Below are 12,595 nucleotides of genomic sequence, written 5' to 3'. Positions count from 1 at the left end.
GTAAGATTACGCCGTTTAGTAAGAAAACCAAAGACAGCTATTGTATTACGCAGGTAATGACTAAATATCCTGGCTGAGCCCTTTGAAAGGAAATATGTCTTGAAAAGACGGCCAGCACAGTTTTAAAGTATCTTTATTTCTGTTATCAAATTCCCACTCTCTCTCTCTCTCTCTCTCTCTCTCTCTCTCTCTCCGGTATATATACAGTATATATACAGTATATATATACTGTATTTAATGACTGGCAAACCTATCAGTCTCTTTAACCCATTGGAGCCCAGTGTCCAGAGTATTGGACAGAACTGGGATTTTTCAAGTCTATAAAGTAGGGAACCCCCGGGTAGGGACCTATGAGCTTCTCGACTATGAGCCGATAGGCGGAGGGCGGTACGCTTAGTTCCCTACCAGTGTAATGCCTCGCCCAGCACCCCTGGGATCCAATGGGATATATATATATATATATATATATATATATATATATATATATATATATATATATATATATATTATACAGTATATATATATACTGTAGAGAGAGAGAGAGAGAGAGAGCATCAATAGCGTCGTCGTGGTCGTCATGGGTTGTTTTTCCAGCTAGGGATGGGGTGAGGTTATCAGTGTCCACGACAGCTGACACGGTTATTTGCTTCGTTCCTAAGAACGAACTAAGGATAAACAGGCATCGAATATTAATAGTGTGAAACATATGTAAGAAAAATAACTGTGATTATACATTTAAATAGCGTGCAGAAGTCAAGTGCCATCCCTGTGTTCGTGCGCTGATACTCAGGGGGAGAGAAGAGGAATAGAATAAAAACAAGAGGAAATATAAATTCAACACGAGGGACGAGAAAAAAGAAGGTATCAGAAAAAAATTGTGGAGGAAGGGAAAAATATAAAATAGAGAACATTTGTGAAGGGGAGGAGGAGGAAAACGGAAAACTTAGAAACAATATGCGAATAACGGGAAGAAGGATAAGATGAAAACAGACAAAAATTAAATGAGAAAACAAAGAAAGTAACACGGCAATCATAAACAGTTGGCAGGCATGGAAAAATGGAAAACATTAAAAAATACTTTAAAATATTGTGACAAGAACAATTTAGAGTGAAAAGGGGAAAAAATGAGAGAGGCTGACAAAAAATAGAGTAGTAAGACGGAGGCGACGGGACAAAGAAAAGGCAAGCTGGCGGGGAAGAAAATTGTGCCCTCGAGTTTAAGGTGCTGGGGAACTTTTGTGTGTGTGTGTGTGTGTGTGTGTGAGAGAGAGAGAGAGAGAGAGAGAGAGAGAGAGAGAGAGAGAGAGAGAGAGACGGGGGACTAGAAAAGTGGTAATTAGGCGAGAGAAAAGAACACAGACGGTAAAAGAGGAAAGCAGAAAGAAAAAGAGGATGAGGAACAAATAGCAGAAAGTTAAAGGAGAAAAGAGGGAAGAAAGTTACGGGGGGAAAGAGAAAACAAGGCAATGAAAGGGAGATGACAGAGGAAAGAAAGAAGGTAGGGAGCGGTAGGAGGAAAGAGGGAATAAGAGGGAGGAGAAAGGTGTTGATGGAGGGAGAGGAGATGAGGGAGAGAAAAAAGGAAGAGGATGATTGAGGGGATGGAAGGGGAAGGTATTGATGGAGGGAGAGGAGACGAGGGAGAGAAAAAAGGAGGAGGAATATTGAGGGGGTGGAAGAGGAAGGTGGGGATTGAGGGAAGGACGAGGAAGGAGAGAAATGGGGAAGAGGGGAAAATGGAGGAAGTGGTGATGGGGAGGAAATGAGGGAGAACGGAAATAAGAAGGGTCGGTGGTGACTGATAACAGCTTGCTACGTTGATTAACGGAGGTATATTGTAACCTCTTTCATTAATAGAAGCCTTCGCTTATCTGAGTACAGTCATCTGACGCAAAGAACAACGAAATGAAGCAGACATTCTCGTACTGAAGAGGCTAAGAGTATAGGTGTGAGGGATGCTACTTGTGGGTATCGTCAGGGAGGATTTAATGTTGTGCAGGGGGAAGTGTGAAAGAATTACCCATTGTTTCCCATGTTGATGATGCATCTCACTGCTGATTCACCTAGGGTAGAACATAATTTCCATTCATTCTTACCTGTGAAGTTCCATCACATTTTTTTCTGTGCTGCACGGCATTCCATTTTACCTTTCCTGCCGGCATCGGGTGGAGGGCTTGATGGGTGGGGCAGCCTTCATGCGTTGCCCTCCTTGTCCCTGAGTCACTGAATGAGTACTGTACCTTGCTTTGAATAATGTACAGTTCATCAAACAAACTGGAAAGAGCCAAAATCTTTGTTGCCCTGTGCCTGCCTTTGTACTGATTTGCATTCTTTTGTACAGGGGAAGGGGGGGGGAACGATTGTACATATTCTGATGACAAGGGCAAGGAAGGAATGTACATTGTTTAGGGAAGAATACAGTGTGTGGAGTTGCTGATATTGTGAGGGCAGGATGGTGGGTTAATACGAAGTGGAGAACTGTTGAATAATGGATCGTTTTCTCTGTGGCGAGGAAGAGTTCGTAACATTTCTTCCTCAGCGATGTGTTTTGCAAATATCGTCCTTGATATGGCCTGGTCTTGTTATTTTATTATTATTATATTTTAATCAAATAGTTGGCGTCAGTAACATGCAAGAGGGTGTTAAGCCCTCCCATTGTCGGAACAGCTTTAACATTTCATTCCAGCTAACGCCAGACGATTTTATTCAGCTGAGAGAAGCAGAGGAAATTGAGAATGTTAGTACCGTCACTATTAATCTTTTCCCGACGGGACAACTTTGGTATTCTTTTCCTGCATACACCAAGTAATTTTATTTAGCCGAGAGTTAGTGATCCTGAGAGTGACCAGATGTACCGTAACAAACAAATTGTACCACTGAAGAAAAGATGTTTGGAAATCTTCAAAGCCAGCGAGAATACGGCTATAAGAATGTTGCTGCTGTTTTTTGAGGAGAGAGCCAAGTTTGTGGACCACTTCTGGAAGGGGAGAAGGCATGGGGATACACTGGTAGACAAGAGGATAGTGAGGGATGAGGGCATAGTGAGGGGTGAGGGCACAGTGAGGGGTGAGGGCACAGTGAGGGGTGAGGGCACAGTGAGGGGTGAGTTAGGGCACACTGAGGGGTGAGGGCACAGTGAGGGGTGAGGGCACAGTGAGGGGTAAGGGCACAGTGAGGGGTGAGGGCACAGTGAGGGGTGAGGGTGCAGTGAGGGGTGAGGGCACAGTGAGGGGTGAGGGCACAGTGAGGGGTGAGGGCACAGTGAGGGGTGAGTTAGGGCACAGTGAGGGGTGAGTTAGGGCACAGTGAGGGGTGAGGGCACAGTGAGGGGTGAGTTAGGGCACAGTGAGGGGTGAGGGCACAGTGAGGGGTGAGTTAGGGCACAGTGAGGGGTGAGTTAGGGCACAGTGAGGGGTGAGGGCACAGTGAGGGGTGAGGGCACAGTGAGGGGTGAGGGTGCAGTGAGTTGTGAGGGCACAGTGAGGGGTGGGGGCACAGTGTGGGGTGAGGGGCAGTGGGGATGAGGGCACTGTGAGGGGTGAGGGCACAGTGTGGGGTGAGGGGTAGTTGGGATGAGGGCACTGTGAGGGGTGAGGGCACAGTGTGGGGTGAGGGGCAGTGGGGATGAGGGCACTGTGAGGGGTGAGGGCACAGTGTGGGGTGAGGGTGCAGTGAGTGGTGAGGGCACAGTGTGGGGTGAGGGGTAGTGGGGATGAGGGCACTGTGAGGGGTGAGGGCACAGTGTGGGGTGAGGGGCAGTGGGGATGAGAGCACTGTGAAGGGTGGGGGGTGTTGTGGTGGGTACATTCTGCTCCTTGGGTTGGCCACCGGGGAAATTTGTGAGGCAGGACGCAAATATGTGTAGATTTTTTAAAGGGACAATGTGGGTGCGACACGTGTTAGAGTTTAGTATTGGGGGAATTTGCGTTTGTTTAAGAATGCCTGGACAGTCCGTTTTCATAAATTCAGCTTTGTCTGTGAACTGTATTTCTTGTTGACTTACATTTCGTAACGTCTCTTCTTAACCGATTTATTTTCATATTATACCTTTAACACTCTCAGCAGAATGAAATCGTCTGGTATGAGTGGAAGTACAAACTGGAGTTACTCCCACCATGAGAAGGTGAATGATCACAGTATTAATCACGTCAGCCTCATGTACTCAGCTGTATAAAGTCGTTTGCAGTTTGCTGGAATAATTAAGATATCAGAGAAAACGTCATCATGAGAGGTCAATAATACTTCTCATTTTTTATGCATGGAAGATAGCACCAAGAGTTGGAAGCACGCAAACTGTTCTTCCCAGGATTATTATACAAAAGAGAGCCAGATAATATATGTGTTCATTTCGAGGTTCGAAGACACACTGCGTTTACGAGAGTGAAGGTTATAGGTAGAGAGATATATGGCAGTTTCAGTGATGTTTTGTTGCATACACGAAGGATTTTGAACATCAGTTAGCTCTGGCACTAGTTCTGGATGGAAAAGCGGTGAGTGCATGTTGTGCAATGACCATTGAAACAGCGGTAATAGCGAGATAAAGATGTAACATTGCGGCGAAGAGAAAGAGGTTCAAGTGAATCAGTCAGAGGAGGGTTGTCAGTGAAACATAAGTGTATCTTATTAGTCCGAACTGTGTCGATATGAAGGAGAAATACATAACATAAGACAAATCAAGGTGTAAGATGGAAAATGAATCGCTAAGGAAAGGCACTACGGGGTCTTTTATGCCATTCAGAAATACTGCTAGGCCCTATGTGTTTAATAATTTTTGTCAGTTGGCCTGGTAGCTTAGGCGTGATTGGTGTTACATAGACAGACAGAACAATAGACATAAATATTACGTCAGTTATTTAGTGCGTGATATGCACCCTTCCATCATTTTTGTTTTCCATGTAACTCTATCCTGTATGTATTTGTATTACAGGTATGTATTTATATTACCGGTGTGTATATTTGTGTATTATACTGTAATTCTGCCTACCCTTGTATTTAGCAGCAAACCATTTGTAGTATGCATTGATTTATATTCTGCATGTATTGATTTTATGTATTTATATTGTATGTGAATTTTATGTTTATGATTATTATGCAGGTATTTGTAGTTGCTGGCTTGGGCTGAGGGCGCAACCTTTTACAGATTTTTGGCAGTGTGCAGGAGAGGGCGAGGGGCCGGGTTTTTCTTATTTTATATATTCAAGAATTGTGCGAGGTTAAAAGACGCCGGGAAAAGTTTGTGAATAGGAATTTGGATACAGGGGCTGGCTGGCCCATGCATGCCGGCCGTGCAGGGAAGGGTTCCTAAGCGATGTGGAGCAAAGTTTTCCTGCTATTATTCAAATGACAAGATTTAAGGAATTTTCTCTTTGTTTTTATGCTTGTTGTTGTGTTGCCTTCAGGTGGTTCAGCACTGAGTGCCATGCCAGATGGTTTCTTGTGCCCAGGAAACCATTTAATACTTTGGGTGGCAACCATATTATAACCAGATGGAAGCCTGGTGGTCTAGTAGATGAAGGCTGTCCCACTAGTAAGGTTGTTAAGGGTTTACAGTCGAGGGATGGTTGGAGAGTACTGCTCGTATAATACTTCTCAAGGAAGAGCAACTGGTCATTTTCGCCTTAAAGGTCGGAATTAAGTATCGTTAGTCTCGCCCCGGGCCATTACGCTGGGTTTAACGGAGGACTGTCGATAAATTTTGTTCTTGGCATCTTTAGTACTGTAGCTTCTTACGAGTACTTAGTACATTTTTGTTCGCGTTGTATGATACTGGATTATGTTACCACCACACGATTATATTTATCAGGTTCGCGTTCTATAATATTGTATTAGTTACCACCACACGATTGTATTTATCTTATACTGTAGGGTAAAGCAAGAATATAACTACAGAAAGCTGGTTGAATCTTTATCTCCACCAGCGAAAGCTGGAGGAGTTTATGTATTCATTTCTGTTTGTTTGTTTGTTTGTCTACAAGGCATCTCAAAAGTTTAATAATGGATTTTAATGAAATTTTGTGGATATGTGAGTCATGGGACAAAGAAGAGTTACTAAAATTTTGGTGGTGATCTGAGTTGTCTGGTATAGACGTCAGAGGTGTTCCCTGTTTTAGTGCCGTCTTCCTTGTTCTGCACGGTTTATGTCGAGGGGTATGACTTGACTGGGAGACAAACACAAGGATACCCTCCCAAGCCCAGCAAACCCTTAAGCCGATTCTGTCAGGCGAAGGTAAAAAAAAACAACAACACTGACCACAGAAGAACTAGGAAGGGATTTTATACAACAGGACAACAAGAAAGCATACTGGCACACTAGCACGTCAGAAGAATATTCTTATATTTGTGGTTCAGATGTTTGTGTGACTAGAATGAATCATGTCCATCACTTCTAATCGTTATGGTAATCTGTCCTGATGGTAAACCTGTCTGTAGAACCACCACCAACTGTATCGCTAGGTAACATATTCCACTCATCCACTACGTCATAATTATACAAGCCAGTTCCTTGTTGTCTTCCAACTGAAACCAACGTATTAAGGCGATATAAACTATCTCCAGTAATTAGGTCGCTTTCTGTCGTCCTGTGACCAGTCTGTTGTAGGTAGATACGGAAGATTTTATTAGCATATAACTATATCTGTATTTATCTTTCTGTCCATCTGTCAATCTGTCTATCTATCTGTCTATATACCGATCATATAATCAGAGAGAGAGAGTGGGGAGGGGAGGCGGGGGGGAGGGGAGACGGGGGGGAGGGGGGCTTCTGGATTTGCATGAGGCTTAGCGGTAAGAATCAGTACAATCTTAATAACTATTACTATTTGCAACTCACTTCCTTTCACCTCCATATTCCTGAACATTGTTATGCTTTATCACTCCTTTTAAAAGGATTTGTCTTCTTCTACACTTTTTCTCGATTCTTTGTTCTTGTCTTACTTATTTAAACCCCTCACTCCGAGGGCGTATATTCTGGAGCATCTTTAGGAGCAAGCCTGTCCGTCAGTTGCTCTCTAACGATTTGTGGAAACGAAGCGTAGATTCCATATTACTGTCGTGCGCATCTTTCAACTTTTTTTTTTTTTCACTTGCTGCAGAAAATGTTTGTTGCAACTAGAAGACTTTCTTTAGCTTCAAATTTTCATTTTCCTCCTTCTGTTATTTTCTTATACATTTTCTTTCTGTCCGTCCTCTCTCCTATTTTGCTTTCCTTTTTCCCCTCTTCCTGCTTCTCCTCCTCCTCCTCCTCCTCCGCGCTTTCCTACCTCCCCCCCCTCTCCCTCTCTCTCTCTCTCTCTCAAAGCCTGGTTTTCATGTTCCAGACAGAAATGCAGTTTCTGACAATTATATCTCCAAAACTACGCGAATTAAAAAAAAAAATAACAGGAAAGAAAAATCTGTGGGTAGCTGCACAATGAAGTTCCTAGCCACTGATATACACTTCACGGAAATCTGTAAGATTGACCAAAATTGCCATTTTGCTGCACACAGCACATAAGACACGACCAAACACAGCACAGAACATGTCTGAGCATTACATGACATGGCACAGTACACAGCACATAACACAGCAACAGGAACAGCACAGCACCACAGCAAACACAACACAGAACCCAGCAGCACAGTGGTCGTCTTGGCCAGTAAAATCCTCGTGATATTTATGTTGATGATGGCGCTGGACTTGGCTGGCTGGCTGGCTCCTGTTGTTGATGTTGATGCGTGTGGTCTTACTGTTGATGTCAGTGGTCTTAACTTTGAGGATAGTGGTCTTACTTTTGATGAATGTTAATGGTCTTACTCTTGATGTTAGTGGTCTTAATGTTGATGTAAGTGGTCTTAACTTTGAGGATAGTGGTCTTACTTTTGATGTATGTTAATAATCTTACTGTTGATGTTAGTGGTCTTACTGTTGATGTTACTGGCCTTAACTTTCAGGATGTTGTCTTACTTTGATTTATATGTTAATGGTCATACTGTTGATGTCACTGGTCTTGTTTTTTATTGCTAGTGGTCTAATTGTTTATATTGAATGAACTCATGCTGTTGTTGATGTTCCTAGTATTGATGGTGGTGGCCTTGGTGTTGATGTTACTGTTGTTGCTACTTTTTTGCTGTTACTGATACTGCTGTTTATTGAAGGCAAATATAGATAAGAACAAAGTTTGAAAGGGAAGGTGACTATTACAGCACATGATATATCTACAGTTAATTGATGGGGAAGGTAATGCATTGGTTCAGTAATACAGCAGAGAAGTAAATATATAAAAGTTGTGGAGAGGTGAGTGGCCAGAGAAAAAACGTGTCTGGTAATACGAAAAAAAGGATTGAGTGTGGAGGCTGCAAGAATATTATATGAAGTTATCCTAGAGGCCTAAGTTGAATGGGACTGTTATGGAATGTGTGGGTTGTGTTGTGAAGAATGAACAGGATAAGAAACAGAGCTTGGTGAGAGAGGTTGACTAAAAAAAATTTGTTGATTAAAGGTAGAGTGGAATGCATAGGTAGTATGGTTATTTACAGAGAATGGATATACTCGTAGATCGGGACTTGAACAAACTATCTGTGAGTGAACTTTAAGGTGGGTGATGGCGGGGTGTGCCAAGAAGGTAATTGTGGGGATAATATTAATAATAATAATAGTAGCAGTAGTAGTAATAGTAGTAGTAGCAGTAGTAGTAATAGTAGTAGTAGTAGTAGTAATAATAATAATATAAGTAGTAGTAGTAGTAGTAGTAGTAGTAGTAATAGTAATAATAATACTAATATTAATAATAGTAATAATAATAATAATAATAATATTATTATTATTATTATTATTAATAATATGCGTATTACATCGACACAAGATATAATACGGTACGAAACTAACGAGAGGCTTTGGGAACGCAGAAGGAATGAGATCTCTAGGAGAAAATATTAATGAAAAACAAAGATAATTTTGGCTGTGCAAGGAGAGGTGGAAATAATTGAAATAGGATTCTCACTCCCACGTCTGCTATCTTGCAACATGAAGTGGAGCTCAAAGACTCTTGGTTCTGTTTGCTGTCAGAGAGAGAGAGAGAGAGACGCAAGGAGTGAAAAAGGACACACACACACACACACACACACACACACACACACACACACACACACACACACACACACACACACACACACACACACACACACACACACACACACACACACACACACACACACACACACACACACACTGCTCTAGACCAGCTACCCTGAGGAAGACTTCCTATACTACTCCTCACGTCCACAACTCCCCCCAGGTACCCCCCCTCCCCTCCCTGACTTGGCATCGGGTATTGACAACCCGTCTTTACCAAGAAATCACTCAACAACCCTCCTGTCTCCCTATGTGTGTGTGTGTGTGTGTGTGTGTGTGTGTGTGTGTGTGTGTGTGTGTGTGTGTGTGTGTGTGTGTGTGTGTGTGTGTGTGTGTGTGTGTGTGTGATATCATTTGTGCCTGTCTATGTATGGCCATTTCATATCCCTTTTCTGTTTGTGGGATATTCCTTCTCTTTGAATCTCAGTGGTGTGGTGATCTTTTTTATAGTTTATTTAGTTATCAACAGGCAGTTTTATTATGCTTATGACCTACCGTTTGAACAGAAATAGTAGTCTAACCATCATCTACCCCTCATCTACCAGGGCTGCCATAAGTTGGACATAATCACCCAGCAATCCCAGTGTTAAGAAAGGCGTCATTGAAATGAGGTATTCATTCCCCTTCCCCCTTTTCATCTTCACTTTCATCTTGCCTCGAATTTTTCCTCATTTGAAAACTACTTCTCACTCATTTTTTTAAAAAGTAATTTTTTTTTTATCATATTATCAGACGGGTCTCTCTCTCTCTCTCTCTCTCTCTCTCTCTCTCTCTCTCTCTCTCTCTCTCTCTCTCTCTCTCTCTCTCTCTCTCTCATTTTTACTGTGTTCAGTTTTCCGTCCACATTCACCTTGCTGGATTGTCTGGTAACACGATTATCTGGTTCTCTTTTTTCTCCCTCATACATCCATGTTTTGTTCCTGTTTTCTTTCCTCAGCTGTTTTCGATATTGCCGCCATTTTCAAACATCCTTCATAGTGTCCGCTCCCGTTCCTTGTGCATATTTTTTTTTTTCCGGCTTTCTTTTATGTTCTGCAAATTTGCATTTCTCTTGTATCATTTCCGTATTAACTCCAGTAATCAGATGTTTTTTCATTTTTTCTACGCATACTACTAGATCATTTTGTTCGGCTTACAAATGACCCTTTTCCAATTGGAGGGGCTAGATACAGCCTTCATTAACACCATTCACTTACAGATATTATTGTTGATGTAATCGGCTGGTGGCAGCAAGGATGACATTTACTGTAGGGAAGGCCTCTGTTATCCTGGATGCTGTGCCCTCACTCTCTTGTTATTTTTTTATTTGTTCGCTTGTTTGTTTGTTATGCTTGTTCATTTCTACGTTCTCTTTTGTATATTTTCCATTTCTGCTATTTCAGTTTGTTGACATCATGACTGCATCTTCTTTCATCCCTGGTATAAATCTGTATCGTTCAGTTGACACACACTGCAGTTCCTCCTTGGGATACCAAAATAACTTACAGTAATATGATCCCCACACTAACATATAAAAGTGAAACATGCACTTTGTTAGACGAATGTAAGTAAGGAGCGAGAGGAGTGGAAATTGGTAGTTATGAAGCTTGTGGAGTTACGTGGAGAGACGCAGACAATGAAGAAGTTCGGTGTTGATGTGCATGTGCTGGCAAGCGAGAGAAAGGGTATCCTGAGATTATCTGGTCATGTGGAGAGAATGGAGAACGAGAAATTGACGAAAAGAGTGATGTGAGGTGTGGGGAGATAGGGGAGGAGGAAGACCGAAGATGATGTGGAAGGACGGAGTGGAGAGGTATAGGAATGAAAGTGATGTGGAATGGAGAGGGGACCGCCTGATGGAGGAGAGCAGGTCGATATTTAGGCTATATATTCGTGGTCGCCCTCCTGGTTAAGGTGTCTGGCTATAGGTAGAGAAACAGAATATTTTAGGGGTATTTGTAGAATAATAAAAAATTGGGTGGATTCAGTATCATCTTAAATGCATTGATAGAAAAATGGCGCATAATATTGGAAGCAACAGAGAGAGAGAGAGAGAGAGAGAGAGTCGAAAAGTTTAGAAAATGTGTTGACTCCATTATGACGATAAATTTTTACGTAATAGGAGAGAAAGAGAAGTGAAGCAATACTGATAATGAAGTAACTCCTCGTTCTCTTCGGCTCTCCCAGTCTGACCTGAAGAAAATTTTCCAAGGGATATTTCAACTAAAACTTCTGGAAAAAAAAAAATTGTGTAAAGTTTGTGCAACGAGGGGGAAATATATAGAGAGGAGGAGAGTTTGGAGGGGAGGATGGAGTGGTGAAAGGGAGATGAGGGAGTGGATGCGAGGAGAGAGAAGGGAAGATGGATGGTGAGAAGAGAGGGGAGGGGTTGGGTGGTGAGAACCAAAAGTAGAAAGGTAAGGGTCTGGGGAAAGGGGAGGGGATGGGTGGTGAGTGGGAGGCTGAATGATGGGAAAATGCAGGGTAAGGAGAGGTTAGAGTGGGATGTGATGAGAGAGAAGTATTTGAATCTGTCAGCTCAGACTAGGTTCACTGCTGGACTGGATCTTCTTGGAGGGAGAGCGACAGCCAGAATTATCGTTTTTCTCTTGCTGGCGAAACACAAATTAGGAAGGAGGTATCTGTAGGAAGAGCAAAGCAAGTAAATCTCGAAGTGTTGTAGTGGTCATGTCTGTGTGTTTCAGCGTCTGTGTGAGTATACTGGTATGTCTTCCATAAACATGACAGGGTGCAAACACATATAAGCAAATGAATGGACCCCACCGCGTCATTCTGGGCCTCATCCGTAAGACTTTTATATTATGTATTGGCTGCACGAGTGTTATTAAGGCAGACATTCCGTTTTGACCAAGTCCCAGTCATCACCTACAACACAACGCGCAGTACTCCAGTAACATCCAAGTTCCCAGCTATACACCTGAGTGAACAGGGACAAGGGCGCAACGGATTTAGTCTGTTACCCTGACCGGCCCGTGGATCGAACTCTGCCTCTTGCATTTACAAAATGAATGTATTAACCAAAGCAGTTCCGGTTTCCCCCATCGGAAGAAAATAAAAGACATACTGAGGGAAGGGATGTGGGGAAGGGGAAGGTAACGAAGTGAAAGTGAAAAAGTTTTATGAGGAAATGGAAAGTAATATTTTGAGTATGGAAGTGTGTGTGTGTGTGTGTGTGTGTGTGTGTGTGTGTGTGTGTGTGTGTGTGTGTGTTGGGCAGGTGTTAAAATACTAGCCAGCAAGGTGTAATTGAATTCTTTTGACTCTGTATTTCATATTATGGGGAGCAGATTGAAATACACACACACACACACAGGAGCTACCAAGGAGAGCAGACGTGGGCCGACAGCTCTCCATACCGAGCCAGCACGGCCAGTGGCATTACCTAAATTAGTATCTTTATATGAGTCAAGCTCTGTACCAGGTTAGACTAAACGGTTTTTTATTATTTAAAAAAAAATAAGAAGAAGTTTAAACAAGACTTGTTCA

The sequence above is a fragment of the Coenobita brevimanus genome, chromosome 58, assembly GCF_032717465.1.
Source record: "Coenobita brevimanus isolate Jiangsu-jjx chromosome 58, ASM3271746v2, whole genome shotgun sequence".
NCBI classification, from domain to species: Eukaryota; Metazoa; Arthropoda; class Malacostraca; order Decapoda; family Coenobitidae; genus Coenobita; species Coenobita brevimanus.
This window is presented reverse-complemented; position numbering follows the sequence as displayed.